Source organism: Vidua macroura, chromosome 3 (assembly GCF_024509145.1).
Source record: "Vidua macroura isolate BioBank_ID:100142 chromosome 3, ASM2450914v1, whole genome shotgun sequence".
Classification (NCBI taxonomy): Eukaryota; Metazoa; Chordata; class Aves; order Passeriformes; family Viduidae; genus Vidua; species Vidua macroura.
In genome coordinates, this window is record NC_071573.1 from 100,120,528 (window position 1) to 100,141,397 (window position 20,870).

The 20,870-nt window shown below is 43.6% G+C and overlaps 1 long non-coding RNA gene across 1 annotated transcript; it reads right to left on the bottom strand.

Moving 5' to 3' along the window:
• Positions 1-3,065: 3,065 nt before the first annotated feature.
• On the bottom strand, positions 3,066-3,701 carry LOC128805403 (uncharacterized). The gene is made up of 2 exons (XR_008436423.1): positions 3,521-3,701; positions 3,066-3,392 (listed from the first exon to the last, which is right to left on the bottom strand). It is a non-coding gene; the product is annotated as an uncharacterized LOC128805403 (long non-coding RNA).
• Positions 3,702-20,870: the final 17,169 nt, after the last annotated feature.

Below are 20,870 nucleotides of genomic sequence, written 5' to 3' on the forward strand. Positions count from 1 at the left end.
AATTTGTGCCCAGAAGAGGTCAGAGAGCAATTGCAGCTGCTCGTGCCTGCAACAGGGCACAGTCAGCCTGTGAATCTGAAGGCACATTAACAGTCTGGTGTGATCCTTGAAGGGGTAACCACTTCCTGCACACCAGTCAATCAGTAACTTTGCCTGGCAGAAGCAGGAAGTGAATGCAATTGCCTTATTCCAAGCCTATTTTTCACAGCCTGCTTTATTTTAAGTTGTTGATTACCTCTTGGAGCTTTGGCCCCTCTTTTTGTGTATAATGTACTATGAGAAGTAAATGCTTTCATCGGGAAAGGTTTGAGAGCTACAGACTTGAGTCTCATGTCCTGTTTGCTGATGGACAGCTAGATTTCTATTAGGAATTCATCCCTTGGGACTGTTTCTGATAGCCTATGATCCACATAGACTGTCAGTTTCTGTGGTAAAACAATCCTTACATAAAGAATGGTGAAAGATTAAGCTAATAGGAAGAATGTCTAATACGTGTCAGGCACTGGTTTTGTATTTCAAGTTATGCCCAATGGATTTTTGAAATTATAATATTGCTGCTTCCTGTGCCTGCAGAGAAATGAGGAGAAAATCCCTTTAGAGAATATCTCAGAATATCACATATCAGTGATGAGATCTTACTGATATCATTAATCAGCAGATAAATGGTAGTGTTTGTAATTTAGTATCTGCTCTTAGAGATAGCTGTGAGAGCCTGGATTGGGTGAAGAAGGAATACCAGCTGTTAGCATCTGTTTTTTTTTTTTTTTTTTTTTTTTAACTTCAAATATCTAGAGAAAAATACCTTAGTGGAATGTTCTTGCAATTCTCCCAAATAACCAAATTACTCCTGGTTTTCTCCTGTTTATTTTACAGTATGTAGTCTGTGCCACAAGTGATACCACTTTGTCCATACAGCACTTTGGAGCATTTCCCTGATGCTGATCATGTGTTGAGGTTTCTGTCCTGGCCTAAGGGTGAAGACTCCAGTGCTGGATAAACTCAAATGCTTCTGAGATGCAGACTGGGGAAAAAAAATATTCCAGGCCAGTTTCTGCTAGCTGTCACTGGTAAGGAGGTGCTGCTATTTCTGTTACAAAGTGGTGCTGATATAATCAGGGATGGCTTGGGTCATTCTTGCACCCCCTGGATTGAGCCTAGCAGAGAGCTGAGTTCAATTTTTTGCTAGATTTTCATTTTAACAAGGATCTAGTAAATGGACTGTCAGGCAGCTAAGACTTAATGCCATCCAAACAAACTGTGGGGTAATGAAGCCAGTCATATGAAGACTGAGGTATTTGGCCCCAGAGAAAGATGCCTGCAGGTATTTATTTGCAGATGGACTAATTTTCAGGCAAATCAGTTCTTGCAGTCTAAGTATATCCTGTGTATGTTCCTGGAGAAAGGGTACCTCTGGATCTCTGGCTCCAAAGGTGCAGTACCAGGGAAGGACAGTGCATTTCTGTTCATTCCACATTCCTGCTTCATGCTCATCTGCATCTTTGGCAGATGAGCATTTACACAGCACTTTATTTCATATTTTGACAGTGGTTTCTGATATCTTTAGCCACATTGCCAGGTGTTTTTCCTTTCTTTCTCTTAGGGAGCTGCATACCTGGTTTGTCCTTTCAGTCAGAATCCAGCTCCTAGGAGCTCTCAAAGGTGTACCCCAGTGCTCTAACTAATTTGTGAGCTTGTGTAGATCCATGGCAACAGCAAACACCAGCCTTGTGTTGCCCAAAAACGATGTTTTCCAGCATCCTTCTGCAGCCTTGTGGGCTGCTCTGCTGCCAGGGACTGCAGTGAGTCTGCTTTCTGACTGGTGCTGGCCAGAGCTTCCCTGCTTCTCTCTGTAAGATGTTGCCTCATTAAAATGAAAATATTTTGTCAGCATTTATCTCCCAAACACTCAACCAGGAAAGCCGTGATATGATTCAAAATCAAGATGAAGCATTTGGCTTCAGCAGTGTTTTTTGTGGTGGCTGTAGTACTTCCTGTAATGATTTTGGTTTGATGTGATTCAGGAGTTTGCAGTAATATGTTTAAGTGTTTCAGAATGGATCTCCATCTTCCTAGTCCTGGATCTCTGCTCTGGGAGACATTGACATGTATTCTTCTGATTCAGGACACAAACAGCAATCATGAGTTGCTATCTGCTTTAGTTTAATCCTGATTCTATTAGTAGCAAAGATTATGGTGACAGTTGAATTTCCATATCTCTGTCTCTTCTTGGTATTTAATTGATTTATCTCTTCTTGAACTTATTTGCAAGGTGAATCTCAAAAAAGTAATAACAAAACCCCTGCACTTCCTTGCTTTAAAAGTTAACATCAGGCAGCAGTGGCTTGGCAGGGAAACTATGGAGCAATGAGCAGGTGTTGGGGGAAGGTAAGAAATAGGGTTGGAGGTAGGGAGTGTTTTAGAAAGGGACATTTCAAGATAGGAAAACATTGGCTGGGGCAAGTGTTTAGTGTCTGTTCTGGCTGTAAATTTCTTCAATGTCACTTAAATGCAATGTCAGCTATAAGGAGGACTAAATGTAATTCACTCATAAAAGAAATTGAAATATTAAATGTATATTGGATTTGGTAATAACTTTAGGCAGAACACACTAGTTTATTGGAGGGTTAGCAATAACTTTGCTGTTTCAATTACTGCTTGTGAAAATTGCATCTCATTCTATTGATATAACTACTGCAGTTACTCTTGATAATACTATAAATATGTACAGATATACAGATTTTGGAAAAATTATTCTGATCAGGGTTTATTGCAGTGTGTGGATTAAGACTGGCAAATGTTGAGCAACCTAACAGGATTATTTTTAATATACATTTTCATAAAATGGTTATCTTTTGTCAAATTGAAGAGCTATTTACTATGCTAAATAGGCTAATTTAATGGTAAGTTTTTAATTTTGTCACTTTTCCATTATTTAGCTGTGATGCTGCATTTGCTGGGATTATATGTGAAAGAGTTGGATGGCTGGGTTGCATTTAAATTAATTAAAGCAAAATATTTCAAATAAAATGCTAAATATTGCTGTGTAGATATTCAAGAAGCAGATGTGATTTCACCATTTATATCCCCAAATAACACATGCAAAAGCAGATTGTGAAACATTTAAATATGCCTATACACTCAAGTGTAGCTTTGCGTATTCCCCAGGGAAGGGAATTTTGTGTGGCTTAGGGAAAGTTGTTCACCACGATGGAGTAGTTTTGTTTGAAGAAGCCATTTGGGGTGGCACATGTGGTTCTGGAGATCTCCAGGGAGTGTGTTTTCCCCTGACCTGCCACCCCTCGTCGTGCCTGCTCACACACCGTCGCTCTGCTACCTCAAATGTTCTCTTCCATCTGTCTTATTCCGGAGTAATTTGTGCCGTAACACGTTCCCTGCGGCAAGCAGTACACGAGGCTGTCACCAGGGGGGCTCCTTGGTAAAGAAAGCACCAGCTGCTCCAGCAGCTCAGGTGACACTGCCAAGCACTGGCTGTTTGTGAAGTGCCAGGTGGCTGTCACACCTGGGGGACAGCTGGCTGCAGGAGCTCTCCCTCCCTGCGTGAATGCGGTACGATCCACACCGGCTGGTTTACTGAGTGCAGGGCAGGAGGTTACATGTGCAGATCCTGCTCTGCTCAGGATTTCGTAGCAGACTGGTTCCTTCAGTGGGGTAGAGGCTGCTGTGTTTTTTAGGGGAGCTGCCTGTTCTGCAGCATGGGTGCTTTTCTTATGACCTCACAGACGTGGGACTAAATGGAAGTGCATCGTATGTGCTAATTCACCCGGCAACACGACAGCTGAGACTGGGAGTGGCTTTCTTGTAGATGTGTCATGTATTTTAGTGAATGCCAGACCTCTGTTTGTGCTCTCTTTCATTCACCTCTTGGAGAGCCCTTTCTGGACTGTGCTGTGCTCTCTGTGGGGTGCTAAGTCCATAGCAAACAAGCAGTATAGCTCCTGTAGAGAAGGACTTCTTAGGATGCCACCCCAAGTACTCTCAGTAGGAAGAGATCCTAATGTCTGTTAATCTTAACTTCTTCCTTCAGGAATCAAGGTCATGGCTCTCCTTGAAGCCTTCAGCAGACAAAAGCAGTCCAAGCAGAAAGGTGGATTTAATGGGGTGAGAAGAGAACAGAGAGGGGCTTTTTGTTCTGTCCTACAGATCCTCTAACTGGAGTTGGTTCTCAGCTCGGCGTAGTGTCAGTCCAGGAATAATTATTTGGGTGATCACATGGTGAATTGAGGCTGAGGGGTTAAAGGTGGGTTTATTAGGCCTGAACTTCTGCTGCTGAACAAAAGCACCAGGTGATATTTAAACCAGGTAGAAGGGGGGATGCATCTGACTTGTGGCAAAAAACCCATGTATTGCTGTGCTGGTAGTTCATCTGAAATTAATTTTAAATGGGCTGTGCTGTAAACGGAGATGTTACATCTCCTGGACTGCACAAGTGCAGGGGTTCCCTGTGGGGTGTTTACTTGGGTGATTTCTAGGACTGAACCTGTGTTTATACTGCTGCCAGCCCAAAGGTGTTGGGATGTGGCTGTTGGCAGGGGATGGGGCTGGCTGCAGTGTGGTGCCCAACCTCAGCTCTTCCTGCTGCAGCCTCACCACCCCTGGGCACAGCAGCATCTGCTTCTGACTGTGACTGGTACCAACACCCATCCAGGAAAAAGCTCTCCAAGAGCAAGTGCCCTTCAGAGCTGCCACAAATGCTTGGTGTGAAAATTCACTTTCCCCTGGCTTAGATGAGCCCTGAAAGCCATTTTATTTGGGGATTAGTTGTGCCCTGCTTATCACATATTAAAAACATAGTAGGTTTATCTTGTCTCCTCTACATGCAAACAGGCAGAATCCACCTAGAAGTGCCATGGTAACGGGCTGAAGCAATGCTGTCTGCAGTGCTGCAGCTGCTGTGCCTGCAGCTGCTCTAGGTATTCACTGAGCTCTGTTGACAAAGCACTGGGGTTGTGAGACTTACTCTAAATATTTGCCAGAAAGTTTGCTTGGGAATGGTAAATACTATGACACAGGATAGCTAAAAATAGAGTTCTCGCTGGTAATTTTTCAGTGTTTGGTTTCATGGTGTGAGATGTGATTTTCAAAAGAGTTGTACATCTCTGTTCCCCCCTCCCTGTTCAATCACAGCATCTTTGCAAATCAGGCCTCCCAAAATCAAGTTCTTAGATAAAATAGAAGACAGAGTAATGGAAAAAATAGATCTTGAAGTCATGCTTGTGAGGGTTTATTATGGGGGTTGTTAATGCCCCATGTGTCATTTTAGAGTTCACCAAAGGGAGATTGGAAAGGAAGTCTCACAGTTGTGTAGGACTTGGGAATTAGCTACACAGGCTTTTCAAGTTGTTTATGCCAAATAGAGACAAAAACCTGAGGAGGAAGAAGTGGGCTACTGTGAACCACAAATAACTTGATCCTGCCCTTGATGAAGTGAATGCTGCCACTCTGCATTGTCTGTGAGAGAAGGCTGGGAGGCTCTTGCAAACCCTACCCTAATTAACTGACTGCTGCCTTAATGCCTCCCAGGAGCCTGGGGTGATGCTCTGTTGTGTGCTGTGGGAGCCCATTTGGTCCTGAGGCTTTGTAAATCATGTTCAAGACCTCCTGAGAGGTAAGTTAAAAACATGGCTTTATTTAAAAAAACCCCATTCTTACTTTGGGAGCCTGTAGGGCTTTCTGGTAAGGAGGCTGCTTCTTGCTTTGTGCTGGAGGTTCTGCTGAGATAGAGAGGCTCAGAATTGTTTTGCTGCAGGCTGAATTGTCTCTGTTTATCATTAATATATTTTCCCCCTGAACCTGGGGATGAGGGTCCTGTTTTCATGTGGAAGGTTTTGAGACAAAACAGATGGAGTGCCCTTGAATTTTTCCTGCTGGGTCCCTAGCTCTGTGTTTTAAGGTAGAACTATTTGCAGGAAGGTTCAAGCCTGTGTGTCAAATGAGCAAGACTTTCTTAACTACTGACCTTTCAAGGTTGGCCTGGAATGGGTGGACTTCTGATTCACCCTTGACTAGTGATGATCTATCTGACCTTCCTGGAAGCATGAAGGTGTGGGGAGTTAATGTGCCTCTTCCAAGTGAGGGATGAATGGGTGTTTATGGCTCTTTTTCAGGGAGTGGAGGTTGTAATAAAAGCCACTGTCCCTAAGCAGAATGTTGTAATTCCCTCTGTGTGTTACTTTGGTGCTCCAGGTACTCTTTCAAAATAATGGTTTCTTTAATTATTTGTACCTTAAGGGTCAAAGAAGGTTTTGTTTTGCAAGGGTACAGGAACAACTGGATGAGTCAGAAGAACAATTGACAGTGCCATCAGAGGAACCTTGATATTTCTAACAGGAAGTTTGTAATTAAGCTGAATCACTGTGTCATTTGTGTTACCCAGATCCATGCGTCCAAAAAATATCATTAGCCTTGTCTTGTGTTACAGGGCTATGGCTCCATTCAGCTCCATTCAGAGCTGAAGGTTGCTAAAGCTTGGTTTTGTTAGCTCTGCTTGTGGTGCTGCTGCCTTGGAATAGGATTGTACAATGAGTGTACAACAGAGTACAATAAGTACATTGTACAATAAGTACAATGGTGTGTGTTGTTAGGGGTTTCAGTGTGCATCCAGCCTCTCTGCATGATACTTTGGGTACAGATTCCTGAACAGGTGGATTGGTCTTTCTTGGAAGTCCATAATAGAGCTCCCCCAAGTCCCTCTAGTATCTGAAAGACCTTTTCTCACAATCAGGCACTTTTTGCAAAGTCTTCACTTTTCAAGAGGCTTCCTTTACTGTCTGCAAGAAGAGTGATTTCCCTCAAGGCAGCCACATTTCCTTGGTGTTGATCTTAAATAGGACAAGTATGACAAATAATGTTGCCCTTAAAACTTAATTAATAATTTTCCCAAACAGTTGTTAATTATTACATAAAGCCACTGCCCTCAGAGTTCATTGAAATGATGCAGAAGATGCATATTTTTAAATATCACTGTCAGAGTTTATTCATGTTGGGCAATGAGCTGCTGGGATGGAGCAGGCCTGTGGTAGCATGAAAAGCAAGTGCCACATGTGAGATGTCCTGGGATTAGTTTCATTTAAGTCTCTATGCTTTTTCAAAGAAATTTGTATCTGGGCTGGTAAACCCAGTACCTTAGAGCTGATGAAGGGGAATGGGCAGTTTATCTGGCCAGTGTCAGACAACAGCTTCCAGAGGGATGGAAGGTACCTAATTTCTTTTCATGAATGGCATAGTCTTAGGGATTAACTCTTGTTTTGGCATTTACATCTGGTGCCACGAATTTCAGCTTTACACAGCTGGAATCACATAATCTCCCTGATGCATCTGAAGCCTGTGGGTTTTGTAACTGGGATTCTCAGTGCTGCCCAGCTGCTGGTACCCTGTATCATACTGGGGTCAAGCCAGTCCTCCTCTGGTTCCCTCTTTTGTACCTCACACAACCTTTTTCAGACCTTTGTTGAGCAGGCACTCTGTTTGCTGCTTAAATCCCAGGGATTATGTGATTGCTGAAGTGGTGAGCCCGAGGAGTGCAGCTTACACTAATGCGCTCGGCCACGAGCGGCAGGCAGGAGCCCGCAGCCCCTGCAGCCAAATCCAGCCCTGCCCATCTGTCAGAGCTGCCCTCCATGGGCTCACAGGTTATCACTGAGTTTTTAAAGGCTGTCTGTTGGGTTGGGAGCTGCTGCATCCTGGCTTCAGCAAAGGCAGATAGAGATGCACAGAGAAGGCATTCATGGCGCGTTTGTTTGGATGGGAGCGAGAGCATCACAGTGTCTGCTGGAACCCGCAGTCGTGGGCCAGCTCCTCGCATCACTTCACCTGCCAGACTCATGAATGCCTGTCTCCTGAGTTTGCCTCTTTTGCTGCTGATCTTGTCTGTTACACGTTTTGGTTTGTGTTTTTATTTCCTCTTTGTGTCATCTGTTTTCCCTCTGTCTCTCTTTGCACATGCTCCCTCCCACTTAGCCCTGATGCTGTGCTCGCTGCAGCATCAAGGCAGCCAAGATGAAGAATGCAAGCAGTAATGTTCATATTGAGACTTTTTTCATTTGTTTGTTTGGTTTTTCCTTTTTGCTTTGTTTGATGCTCGTGTCTGTGGAATATGGCTGAAAGGAGAAGAAAGGGATGTTGGAGCATCTCTGCCCAGGTGGGTGCAGGCAGCCCTGAGCTCGCATGGAGTGGATGCTCCAGCTGTGTCTGCATCCATGCAGGCAGGTCCCCAAGCTGTGCAGCAGCCCCTATGGGCACAGAGGCCACCGATAAGAACCAGAGCTTTCTGAATAAAATCCTTGTCCTGAGAGAGCACATGAGAGATGCAGACTAAAATTTAGGTCATGCTTAATCTGTATCACAGATTAACTTGTTGCATGGATCCTCCTAAGTGTTGTGGATGTGAGGAGTATGTAATACAAATGAGATTAAAGTAGGTATTATGGATGGGCATAAGCAATTTTTATGTTAGCTTATGTGTTTACTAATGTGTATAAAAATTTATGTATTCTGATTGTTATTGACCCTTTATGTGAAGACTTTAAATAGAACCTTCATATAAACATTCCTGCAGTCTAATAGTGGCCTGCAGCACCAGAAAATGTGTCTTCTATGCTTTCCTGCACTAACAATGTTGTACTATCTCATTATCTGAAAACATCTCAAATGGAGAATTCCCTCCGTTTGTTGGCTGCTAATGAATTTCACAGGTTCTTGTAGGGAAAACTCTGAAGCTTGTAATATTTTTTTCCTTATGCTGAAAAGGCCAGTGATGAGGACAAAGACTGCCTGTTGGATCCCATCTGCTGCTCAGAGATGCACCCTCTTCCAGAACTGGACTTATTTTCTGTGGCAGCTCACTCCAGAGTTAGATCTGGGGCAACTGGGGATCATTTCTTAGCAAGCTCCATGTTTGCAGAGATGCTCAGGCTTGCCTGGGGCTATGGGATAGCATCTTCCAAAGAGTATTGCAGGCCAAGCCTGGCCTGTTTGGGAAACATTGTTCTGGGCAGCCTAATGTGTGTAGGGAGAGAAGTTTGCTGACTGTGTTGAGGATCTAAAATGTAAGATCCAGCAAATTTATTACTAAGCTGCTCCTTGCAGCAAGCTTTTTGCAAGGTGAAGAGATGAAGCAGATGATTAGATCTGTGAAGAAATAGAATGGTGATGAACAGCCTTCCCTAGGGTGAGAGTGAAAACCAATCGAGCACATCTCTCCTGTCTTGCAAAACAAACATCCTTCCCTCATAGATTGAAGGAACAGTCTGCACCTGGATGTGCTCTGCTATGGCTGCTTGGCAGCTCTTGAGTGCCCTTTTATAGGGGAAAACCCCTTGTGTTTGGTTCAGCCTGCTGAAAAAGCTGTTTGCAATCAGCAAAAGGGGCTAGAACTGACTCCCCACCACCCATGTTTTATCCACCTGCTACAAAGCAGCCAGTGGCAAACCTCAGCTGGAGCTGTCCCAGAACCTGGGACTAAAATCCCAGAATATCCAGTCCTCTTACCAGTCAGATTTCCTCTAGGCTTGCAGTGCTGGTTGCAACAGCAGTGAGCAGCTCATCCCTGTATGAGGTGTCCCCCTCTTGGTCCCCCTGTCAGCTCTCATGGTGGGGTTAAAGTGATGTGCTCCACAGGAACTGTCCTTTGCCTGTGAAGCTTTTTCCCTCTTATGTTCCACAGCCAGGTTTTTGCTGGGCCAGGGAGAGCCTCTGACGTGCATTCGTACCTAAGGGGGAGGGTGGCCAGCTTGTGAGTGATCTGAATGGGTGGGGAGAGTGGGGGCTTCTGGTGCTGAAGCTGCAGAATCCTTGAAGGCAGCCTGGCTTTGCTCAGCTGCTTCCAGCACCTGAGTGCTGTGGCCTTCAGGAGCAGGTACCCCACTCTTCCCTGCTCTTTGGCTTCCTAAGTCATGCAACATGTATTTTGTGGCTTGGCTACCTGGAAGCAGAGGTCTTTTATGGTGAGGGAAGCCTGTTCTCCTTGTGAGTTATGAGCCAGATAAGGCTCATCCATTCTTACCTGGGAAATCACAGAATGAGCCCAGCCCTGAGGAACTCTGGAGCCTGGGGTTAATTTAAACAACCAAAATCAGGTGCCAGCCCGAGTCCCTGAAGCAGCTGAATGAATTTACTCACTTAAGTTCCTAATAAAGCTTCCACTAATGCTGTGCAAGAGACTTCTTCTCTCACCCCTGGCTGGGCAATGTGGGCACTATTTAAGGGATGTGTTCTCTAAGTGCTTGTCTTATTTGGAGCCTTCTACCTGTGTTCACTTAGTGCTTCATTACGCCACTAGTGGTGTTATCTCTGCAAAGTCATGCTCAAACAGGACAGGAAACATTTACATGACATGAACTCTTCCTGGCTCTCTTGCTGCTGAGGCTTGCTGCTCATTCTGCTTCTTCATCACCCCAGCAGATGACTCCCTTGCAAAACTCATCTGATACCACAGTGGGAGAGAGAACAAAAGCCTGTATTGAGAAAATCATGGCCAGCAGGACTAGGGAAGAGATTCCTTAGCATTGGTGAGGCCACACATTGAGTGCTGTGTCCAGATCTGGGCCCCTCACTTCAAAAAGACTTAGAGGTCTGGAGCTGGTCCAGAGAAGGGAACTTCTCTTACAAGGAGCAGCTGAGGGAACTGTTTAGCAGTTTAGGTTGGAGAAGAGTAAGCTTAGGGAGGACCTCATTGCTCCCTCCAACTCTGAAAGGAGGCTGAAGTGAGGTGGGGATTGGTCTCTTCTGCCATGTCTCAAGTAATTGGACAAGAAGAAATTGCCTCAAATTGCACCAGAGAAGGTTCAGTTTAGATGTTAGAATTTTTTTCACTGAAAGTCTTTAGTCATTGGAATAAGTTGCTCAGGGGGTTGGTGGATTGATCATCTCTGGCAGTGTTCCAAGAGGCATCTGCATGTGGCACTTGGGAATATGGCTTAGGCACCAATATGGTGGTGCTGCATTGATGGTTGGACTGGATGATCTTGAAGATCTCCAACCTATTAATGATTCTGTGAAAAGGTGAATTATAGGACTGTGCCAAATCTGTTGTGATTATTGAAATGAACAGAAGCATCTGGAATTAGGTAGAATAATGCATAAACCCAAACAAAACTGAAGAATTACTGAAAATACTGAGTTGTTCTGGAGTTCTTTAATAATGAAATTAACAGTGAAGTGAATTAAAAGTGGTGTAAGATAAGTCACAGTGGAACACAAATATCTCATGATCGTCCTCTATATTATAGAGCTTGTCTTTGAGACTTGCATGGAAGAGAATTACAGTGAATGAGATATGAAGAATATAAACACAGGTCATGTTTTATTCAGTTTTGAGAGAGGCGAGATTTAAATTACAGAGACTTGATTCCCCCTGTAATGCTCCAGGACTTGTTAAATTCATTGACGCTTTGTGTGACCTGGGGCATTGCTCAGGTTGCAATCAAAGACAGCATGGTTTGTGTTCACACATCACTCTTACCTCTTCATGTGGAGGGAATGTGCCATAGGGAGTGATTGCCTTCCACCCTGAAACTGATCTTGCTAGTCTGTTCAGACCCATGAGGTTTTATGTGTGTTTCATTTGGAATGTCTCTGTTGATGCCTAGGCTGGCTCTATCCACTTGTGACTGCTGATGGTAAACCATCTCTTCTATCAATCTAAAGTCATGCTTTGACTCATACCTCTGAGTCTAAAGTACTGTCTGCCAACTTTCTCCTGCTGTATTCTCCCTGCAGGCAAGGGCAATATTAATATTTCAGCCCTCTTATTTTTGAGACCATGCTGTTCTTGCTAGTGAGATTTTCACCTCTGATTTTGGTGTCTTCAATTACTCTTTCTCACTGTATTTCTTAAAAGTCTTCTGCCCATATGTACCAGTGACAGATGTTTCCTCTGGAGATGCTGCATTATGCTTAGGCCTTACCGGCATGTGGGGAATTTCCTTTTGTATCTCTATGAAGTGGCAGGTCACAGCTATGTCCCTTACAGTTATCATTCCACAGCTTTTGTTTTGTGTGCTCTGGGCTGCTCTCAGAGTATCCACCAGCAGTGCTGAACATGCACTGCACAGACCTCTGAGCTGGGATGAGTGCACCACAGGACTGTGATCCCCCAGAGCCTGGGGTATTGGCACCATGGGTTTCTAAAGATGCCATGACCATCTTCCTGGCTTTCCATGGTTGATGAAGACTCAAAATGTTTTACCAGATGTGGAGAGAGCAGGTGTATGTCCTTGTTGCAGCTGTGGTTGGAGGACATAGCAGGTGGTCAGGTACTTGCCTGTAAGGTGTGTAACTGCACTGTGTGGCTTCTGGGGCAGGAGGAGATGTGAGCAAAGCATTCTCCTTCTCAGACCCACCAAGCTTTGTGTGCTGAGAGCGAGCTCCTTCCACACAACTACTCTGAGCTTTTTCACTCACATGCTGTATATCTTGACCTCACATAATGGACGTGGCTCTGACGTGCAGTGAGTGCTGGGCATGGCTGAGGAGCAGGCTGCAGGATCAGGCTGCCAATGGTGATGGTGGGTCCATGCCAGCCACAGCCCTTCAGCAGACAAGGTCTCTGACATAGCTGGATTGTTGGGTGCATAATTCTCCTCTTCCAGACTTGGTGAACTTTCTTGCAAGTGAAACTCACATTCTGGTTATGTATGCTGAAATTCAGGCAGGTACAGTCACTGCTGACTGCAGGGAAGAAACTGTGTCTTATTAAAGAAAAAGAGCCTGGAAAAAGATGGAAAAAAAGAATGAAAAGAACACATACAGGACTCCACTAGTTTGGATTAAAACCCAGACAAAGGACTTTTGCTCTTTGTCTGAATGACTTGCTTAAATGACTGGGGGTGTGGGGCAGGGGAAGAAAAAGTTCCTGTGATGCTGTTTGGAAATGTCACTCCTTGCTGTTCAAATACCACATTGTACTAAGGCTTGTAAATCACACGTCATTTTCTAATTAAAAAATGATGAGCATAATTGTGTCTTTCACTGCTGTGGCAGAACCTTGCTCAGACAGACGTGCTCTCTCTCAAGGTCTCACTGTGTAATCCACCACGCCTGCTTCCTGCTTTCCTGTGTGGAGCTAGACTGATCACAGAAAAGGGTAAAGCAGGTGACCAATTTTCATTGCTGGCAAGGGGATTTTGAATGACTGATTGAAAAGAAAAAGTCTATGAAAGCCTATTTCCTGTGTGCTGAGCCATGGATTGGAATTGTAGTTCAGGCATAAAGGCATAAACTACTACTACAGCAGGGTGCTGAAGAAACGTGTTGGCTTTCTGGTTCTTGGTCTCTTTGGAGACGCTGCATCTGTATCACTTGCTTTGGTGTAGCACTGGGATTCATAGTACCAGTTATAAAACATCTTTCTGGATATATCTGTCCTGAAAAATTTTAGAAGTGCATTTTCTGCTGTGGTGCAACTCTCCTCAGCAGAAAAGAAATTGTGCTCTGTACACAGCATAAGCAGAAGAGTACCAACAAATCTTATAGGCAGAAGTATGGGCTCGTGTAGGCATTTCAAATAAAGTAAAAGTGGCTGTTTTGCAAGCTCTGGTTGTATTTTCTTGTCTCCTTCACTAATTAAAGTAATGAGTGTTGCTTTAGTTATCCTGCTGTGAATAGCAAGCCACTTGGGGGTGAATTAATATTGACAGGAGCTGTTAGATATTTAATTTTTTTTTGTTGTGTATCCAGTGAGGAAAAAGAGTTTGTGGAGCAAGCATAGCACAAGTATCTGTGGCCTCCCATGGAGACTGCCTGCTGCTCATCCTCTGTGACCTGCACAGCTCAAAGCCTCATGTGCTGCTGGGAAGGCACTTAGCCAAGCTGAGCTTCCCCTCTGGTGCAGCAGGCTTCTTTCTGCTCATGTTCCTTTTTCACATGATTTATTTTCCCAATTAATACGTGAGTGAGTGTACTTGTGAGGTCAGGTTGGTTTGGTCACTGCTGGTGGTGAGAAGCCAGCCAGTGGCTTCTTCCTACCAACTTGCAGCCCAACAGACAAAAGGACCATCTCTTCCAGGTCCCTTGATGTGCCTCCGGACTGTCTGTCTCTCAGTTCCTGTCAGCAGGGCAAATCCCACCCTCAAGTGATCCTGAGTACATCTTGGAGTGCAATGAGAGCTGGTGTCTTTAGATGTCCTAAAGGAGACATTTCAAATTCAAAAGACATGGGTTTGTTTAGCTGCAGAAGTCAGAGGCCATCCTTTGACCCAAGACAGGGTGACTTCTGCCTGAATTACCTTACTTATATGCACCAAACAAAGGCTTTACCCCTTACCCCCAGGTGACCTGCTCTGGATCTTCACTATTCTCACTGTTAAAAATCCTTTCTCTTGCCTACTCTAAGTCTCCTGATGATTTAAACCTTTTGGTTGTCCTGACAGAGAGGACAATTAATCTTCTCTGCTTGGCAGCTAACTTTTCATGTCTTCAAAAAGAAGTAACAAGTCTGTCCTCAGCCTTTTCCCTCCTTGCCTGCCTCACCATCAGTTAGTCCAACCTTTCTTTAAGGCCATACATTTCTGGTCACTGATGATGCCTGTTGGTCCCCTGAGTGTCTCTTCTGAAACACATATCCAAGGCTACATTTAGGTTTCCTGTTGAGATCTTAGAGCTGTTGATTCCTGGGTGATACTTGCCTCCAGCCCTCCCAGGTGTTGCAGGATGTTTGTTCATTCTGCCTGGTGTGGATGCACACAGTGCTTGCGGGGCACTGCTTGCTTGTGATTAGTGGTGATGCCCTGATCCTTTTTTATTAAGTTGCTGCTTTACTGTCTCTTTGTCATCCTGTATTTTTCCACTGTCCTTTTGAATTGCATCCAATTTATTTTCAGCTTGATGTTTTTTTCTTGTTTTGCTTTCTTCTCATCTAAAAACATAAGCTATATAGCCTGAAAATATATGGTTGTACTACATGTAAGGAAAGAATAACACTTTGCATGTCACTCTTACCTTTCAACAGAATTAGCTAACTGACTGTCTTCTCTGAGGCTGCATGAAATTGTTGTTAGCCACATGGAATATTCCATCAGAACAGTGCCAATTTCATTCTGCAGCCTCTCAGAAGAGCTGTGTTGTAATGCTGGGTAATTAAGTTGTACTTCTATTGCCTTTTTAACCAAGGATACCATAACCTTGCTCTAAACTGGAAATTCACAAGGAAAGCTTATATCTGAGTCCTGGCCCAGCAAGATCCCATGTGAGGTGCTACTGTGAGGTAGTGATGCTGGAACCAGTGCTGTCCTGTGGGACTGCTCTGGTGGGAGAGAGAACTGAAGGGATGCTCTGGGTGGATGGGTTAATCTTGTGCTGGGAGAAGTACTGGCTTTGTGGACTCCTGTGTCTGTGTGTGATTTTCTGCAGTAAGAAATGCCTGTGCCACTATGGAGCTGAGCTCAGCATCAGAGGTGTTTTCCCAGTGATGCAGTCCTTTAATACCATACTTCCCTGCTCTTCTCCCTTGGCAGATGCTGTCTAGGTTTTATGGAATCATTGACGTGCGCTGTGCCATGATTTGGGTTGCTGCAGCCCACAAGGAGCTGTTTGCCTCATAACCCTGAGGAGGCAGGGAAGGGTACAGGCTGCAGAGGCCAGGGGCTGTGGTTCCAGTGCCAGCAAGGTGGCAAGATGCTGGGAGGGGTTCAGAGATGAAATTGTGCTGGCTGGGGCCTCTCTGTCCTGGGGTAGGCACTAAGGCAGGTATGGATGTCTCCTGCAGGGGTGGGCAGTGGTAGAAGCACATGAAGAGATGAGCACTGATCAGCGTAAGGAGCTGGGTGTCCTTGGTGGCTCCTTCTTCAGTGTCTGCAGGCATTTAGTGGAGAAGATCAAATCACTGGTGTCTCCCATGCCATCACTGGAACAAGTCAAGCAGAGCCTATGGAACAACAGTCCAGGCTGGCCACGTTTGCTTTTGAGGCCATTGTGTTTAGCTCAGTCTTGTGAAGGGGGAAGGAAAAAGCCAATGGAGAGGTGGGAACTTCTCTGCTCCCACTTCCATCATTTCAGAGTTAGATTAGATATTAGGAAGGAAGAAATTCTTTATTGTGCAGATGGTGAAGCACTGGAACAGGTTGCCCAAAGAAGTGGAGGCCCCATTCCTGAAAATGTTCTAGGCCAGGCTGGCTGGGGTTCTGAGCAACCTGATCTAGGGGAAGGCATCCCTGCCCACAGCAGGGGGACTGGGACTAGAAGATCTTTAAGGTCCTTTCCAATCCAGACCATTCCATGAAACACTGCTTTACTCCTGCCTCAGTTTCTTGAGATGCATTTCCCAGGAGTATGGAGAGACTTAACTGTTACACAGATTAAAACAGATACAGAAACAGCAAGGGCTGGAGTGATGTGTCTGTTCAGCAGAAAGTGGGGTATGGCAGGAGGCACAGAAATGGCAGTTTTAATTATAAATAAATTTATAATGCTATTTGCACTTAATACATCTGGCACAATAATTTTTCCATGGGAACTTCAGGATGCTGGGCTGAACAAATTGAGTGCAGTTTTCACTAAGTTGTACGAAGTTGCTCTAAACAATTGCATTTGTAATTCAGCAAATTTCTGACCTTTGCTGGGTGAAAAAATTTGGACCGTAGGATGAATGCACAGCCACAAAGATGCTTTTTGCTTGACATTTAGATACTATTAATGAGCACAAGTAAAAGAATAAAATTCTAGCAAATGTAGGTTATTTCAGTAATTGGAACAGTAATGATTCAAATTTCATTTTATATTTACAAGTTTATCACTCATGTGAAGCTTTCTAAAGGAAGCTGCAAACCCAGACACCAAATGAAAAGTAGTCGGTTGGCTTTCTGTAAGAGACACCGCCTGTAAATCACCAGATAGGAGAAGTTTAAACTCAACCCACGAATCCAGGTTTCTGGCCTCCCCACAGTGTCATTGAATTCCAGGTAAGAAGATCAATAAAGTCTAGTTTCTTGTCTCTGGGTTCAAATCTAATTCTGGTTGCAGTTGTGATGATGTTTTTGGGGTAGTGGCTGTGCTCTGGTCAAATGGCAGATCTTGGGATCATGCATCAGTTCAGAGGTTGTTCAGTTAAGGTCAGGGACTCTTTGCAGATTGTTTTACCAACTATCTACCTGCAGAGAAGTACTTTGTGTTTGCTGATTGAATTCTTTCTGTTCTTCCTTTTTTTTTTTTTTTTAATGGATAGATGGAAGGTGAAAAAGATGCTGTATAATTTCATCTTATGTCTTTGATCCCTCCTCAAAAGCTAAGCTGTAATAGAGGATATCAGAGAAAGATGTTTATCCAGATCACTTTTTCTTAGAGATGATGTAAGTCCAGCAGGATATAACAAATTGTTGGTTTTTAATCTACTGACAATTTAACAGGGAATGAGGTGTTTCTCATGCTGCTGTAAAAAGCTAGTGTGGTTAATTATAAGAAGGAAATGAACATAAAATTGAGGAAACAGCCTCCTATATTTATCAGGCTGGATAAAACAGGAAAGTAGATGGAGAGGAACGAATGCTTGAAATATTGTTCATGGAGAAGATTAGTTAGTAAATAACTCCATTATCTGTAGACAAGTGTGAGCAGATGATTTTTATTTGGTTTTGTTGGGCAGGTCAGAAGTTAGAGGAGGATAAACTCTCCTGTGGACATGGATTTGTGATTTGTGTATATGTAATTGCTTATCCAGCTCCTCTGTGACTGGGAATAATTTCTCAGTTTCTCCTTGTAGATGAAAACAATGGCAATTGCTTAACTATTTGGAAGCTGCAAGACTCTGAAAACAGGCAAACCTTTTTGTTTTCTAAATGAAGTATCCATGCAGTGTCAGTCCAAAGCGAAGCTATAATGTATTTAGTTGCAGTGGTTGGACAGTGCCTGTTTAGTCTGATTACTTCTCCTGCTCTGATTATCTTTTGCAAGTGCCAAGGAAATTTTCCATTTGCTGCCTAAAATGCAGGACTCCAAAGTGGCCAGCATCAAGTCTGTCTTCTTGGTGGTGCCTCTGTATCTTATGTTGTGTCCAGACTCTGGTCCCACTGGAAATCACTGCCATCATTTAGTGCTGACTGTCAGACTGTGCTGAGTACATCATCCTCAGGGTACCAAATGCTTCTGACATTATGCACATTTTTATAATAGCTCAAGTCTTAATTTGCTGGCTCCTGTGTGCAGTGAAACTAAGGGCTGATAGCAGCAAACTGTGAGCCTGGAGCAGACTCCAGGAAGTTTTTACCCCTCTCACTGTAATCCATTAGTCCTTTCACAACAGTCACAAACTGTAGTTTGGGACTATTTCAATATTTTTTTTTTTTTTGGAATCATCTGGCAATGTGGCACCAAGATTTACAGCACACTTGTGCATTTGAGCTGTGTCAGATCTTGGTGACTTTGATAAAAGTATCTGTGGAATAGGTGGGATATTGGTGTAAGGACTGTGTGTGCTAAACCTCTGTGCTGAATAATCTTGCCTTTATCAGGCCGGGACATGCGTGGTCACTGAACTGGGTGTGAACCCAGCCAGTGGAAAGTTTGGTGGAGCTTAGAGGGGAAATAATTAAGTGTCTTGTCCTGAACTCTGCTGTTTCACTGACCACAGAGTTCCCTTCTGAGTTACGTCTGTACCCAGGCTCTCCTGAGACTTATATGATGATAAATCATTTAGGAGTTGTGACAGGTCCTAAGTACCTGGGAGGAAATTACCCAACTCCAATCTATCTAACAACATGATTTAGTTTAAATGCATGCAAACACTGGGAAGACAACAAAGGACATACCTTCAGGTCATTCATTCACCTTTCTTAGAAACCTCCAGTAGATCCTCTTCTGGAAAAGCCTTTGATTATTAGACCCCTCTCTTGCAAAGTGAGAACCTTTTGGGGAGAGAACTGGTGATCTGGGGAGCAGAGGAGCAGGGATAAGCATAAGTCCATGAGGATTTTTGGTAACTTTTGTAGTGTACTTCTGAGACTTCCCCATGACATTTCAGTGTAGATGGTTTGATTCAGGAGCTCTTAGATGCAATCATAGAAGACGGATCCTGATCTGCAGAGTTTACAGCTGTGGGAGCAGCAAAATTAATGTTTAAGTTGTTTATTTTTATGCAGGCAAGCAAAATGTCATGTATGAAAGATTTTTTATAAGGGTAATGCTGAAGTTTTGTTGGCAAACTTGGAAACTTATAATTGTCTTGTAGATCAAGCCCCTTCAGCTGATTTTATTTGGATACCTCCCCCATTCCTGAACTGCACTCCTCAGATGTTTCTGTGGCTGGATGCAGCAATTGTCTGTCGATTGCTCAGTCAATAGGCAGCCAAACCAGCTGCCCTGTGCTGGATGCTAACAAGCACAGAGGCTGATCTTGCAGGCTCTCCTAATTGAATTTTGCTCACAGCACAACAATCAGTCACTTGGTAGGATGAGACCCATAAATGGCCCCGATGTCTTTTTGTGTAGCTGTCCATAGATATGAAAGCTGTGCTAGGGAGTGATGCCCTTTGCAGGAGACTTTAGAGTATGAAAGACTCAAAAGTGGGGGGATGTTGCTTGAATAAATGAACTCCAGGATTTTATATCCTTCACCAAAAAGTCTGTCTGGATTCAACAGGGATAAAAATAATGGTGAAAATAAATTACATAATCTAGATTCTGAGGCAGTTCTGTTCTTTGCATGTGGTTTCTAGATCATCCTAGAGAAGAACTAGTTCTCCATTAAAACCTAAATAATATTGCATGTGAGATGTGATATGTAGTGTCCATGGGCACACTGATGAAGGCAGCTGGTAGCTCTCTTGCAGGACCACAGCATCTTGGAGGAAAAGCTGGATGCCCTCATAGCCTGCAGGGATTTGCTGTACAATGATTCCTGGTTTGAAGATTTAATCTGGGCTGATGCCAAACTATCCAAGAGATCACAAAATTACAGAATCCTTAAGGTTGAAAAAGACTTTTAAGATCAAGTCCAACTGTCAACCCAGCATCACCACTATGTTCACCATCAAGTCATCAAAACTTTGATTTCCTCTCTCTTTCAAATACTTCAGTTTATTTTTTAATGAACTCTAGTGGCTATACTAATGTGCAAAGAAGAACACCCCAAAGGCCTCCAGTTCACATTGTCTGTTGGGTTTTAGGTGTTTTTAGGGCAGAAATTGTCTTTTTTCTTGTCTTGGACAATGCCTGTTTTGTTCTTGGCACAAAACAGGTAGCAGCTACTGTGAGAATGCAGACTGCAAGTTTCTGTCCATATAGAGTGTGACCTGATTTCAGTAAAGTTTTCAATTCCCAGATCCTAGAGTTTGACCTCTTAAAAATTGTTTCCGTCACTTATTCAACAAAATACCTTACCTAGAAAATCCAGCACATGCCAGGTTTTGTCAGAGCAACCTACACAAAAATTGTTAGGTTTTCCTGATGTAGTAGTTGATGTTTCAACTAGGTTGAAACATTGGAGCATTTACTTAAAAGATGATAATCTGGCATGTTTAAAAACAAAGATTCTTGCTCCTCTAATTTTAGCAAACAGAGCTGCTGCCCAGGAGCTCACAGTAGGTGATGACATTTTCTTGAATTCTCTAGGTCACACTGCCCTGTTTTTTAATTGGTACCAAGCTGGGCTTCTAGAAGCAGTCAGGTATTTGGTCTAAAAAAACCCCAATTTTGTCAAAATTAAGTTTTATTTCAATAAAGAGTGTTGCCCAAAGTAGCACTGATGAGAAAACTGATAGTGGAAAAGAGCTGCTTTGCTGTTGCTTGTAATTAAAGGCAACTACATGGATGGTACAGCTCTTGTAAAATGACTGCTTTAACCAGTCCTGCTTTAAATCTGTATAAATCACTGAAAGCCAAAAATAAACTGTGTTAAATTAACAGCTTCCAACACAACACAACTG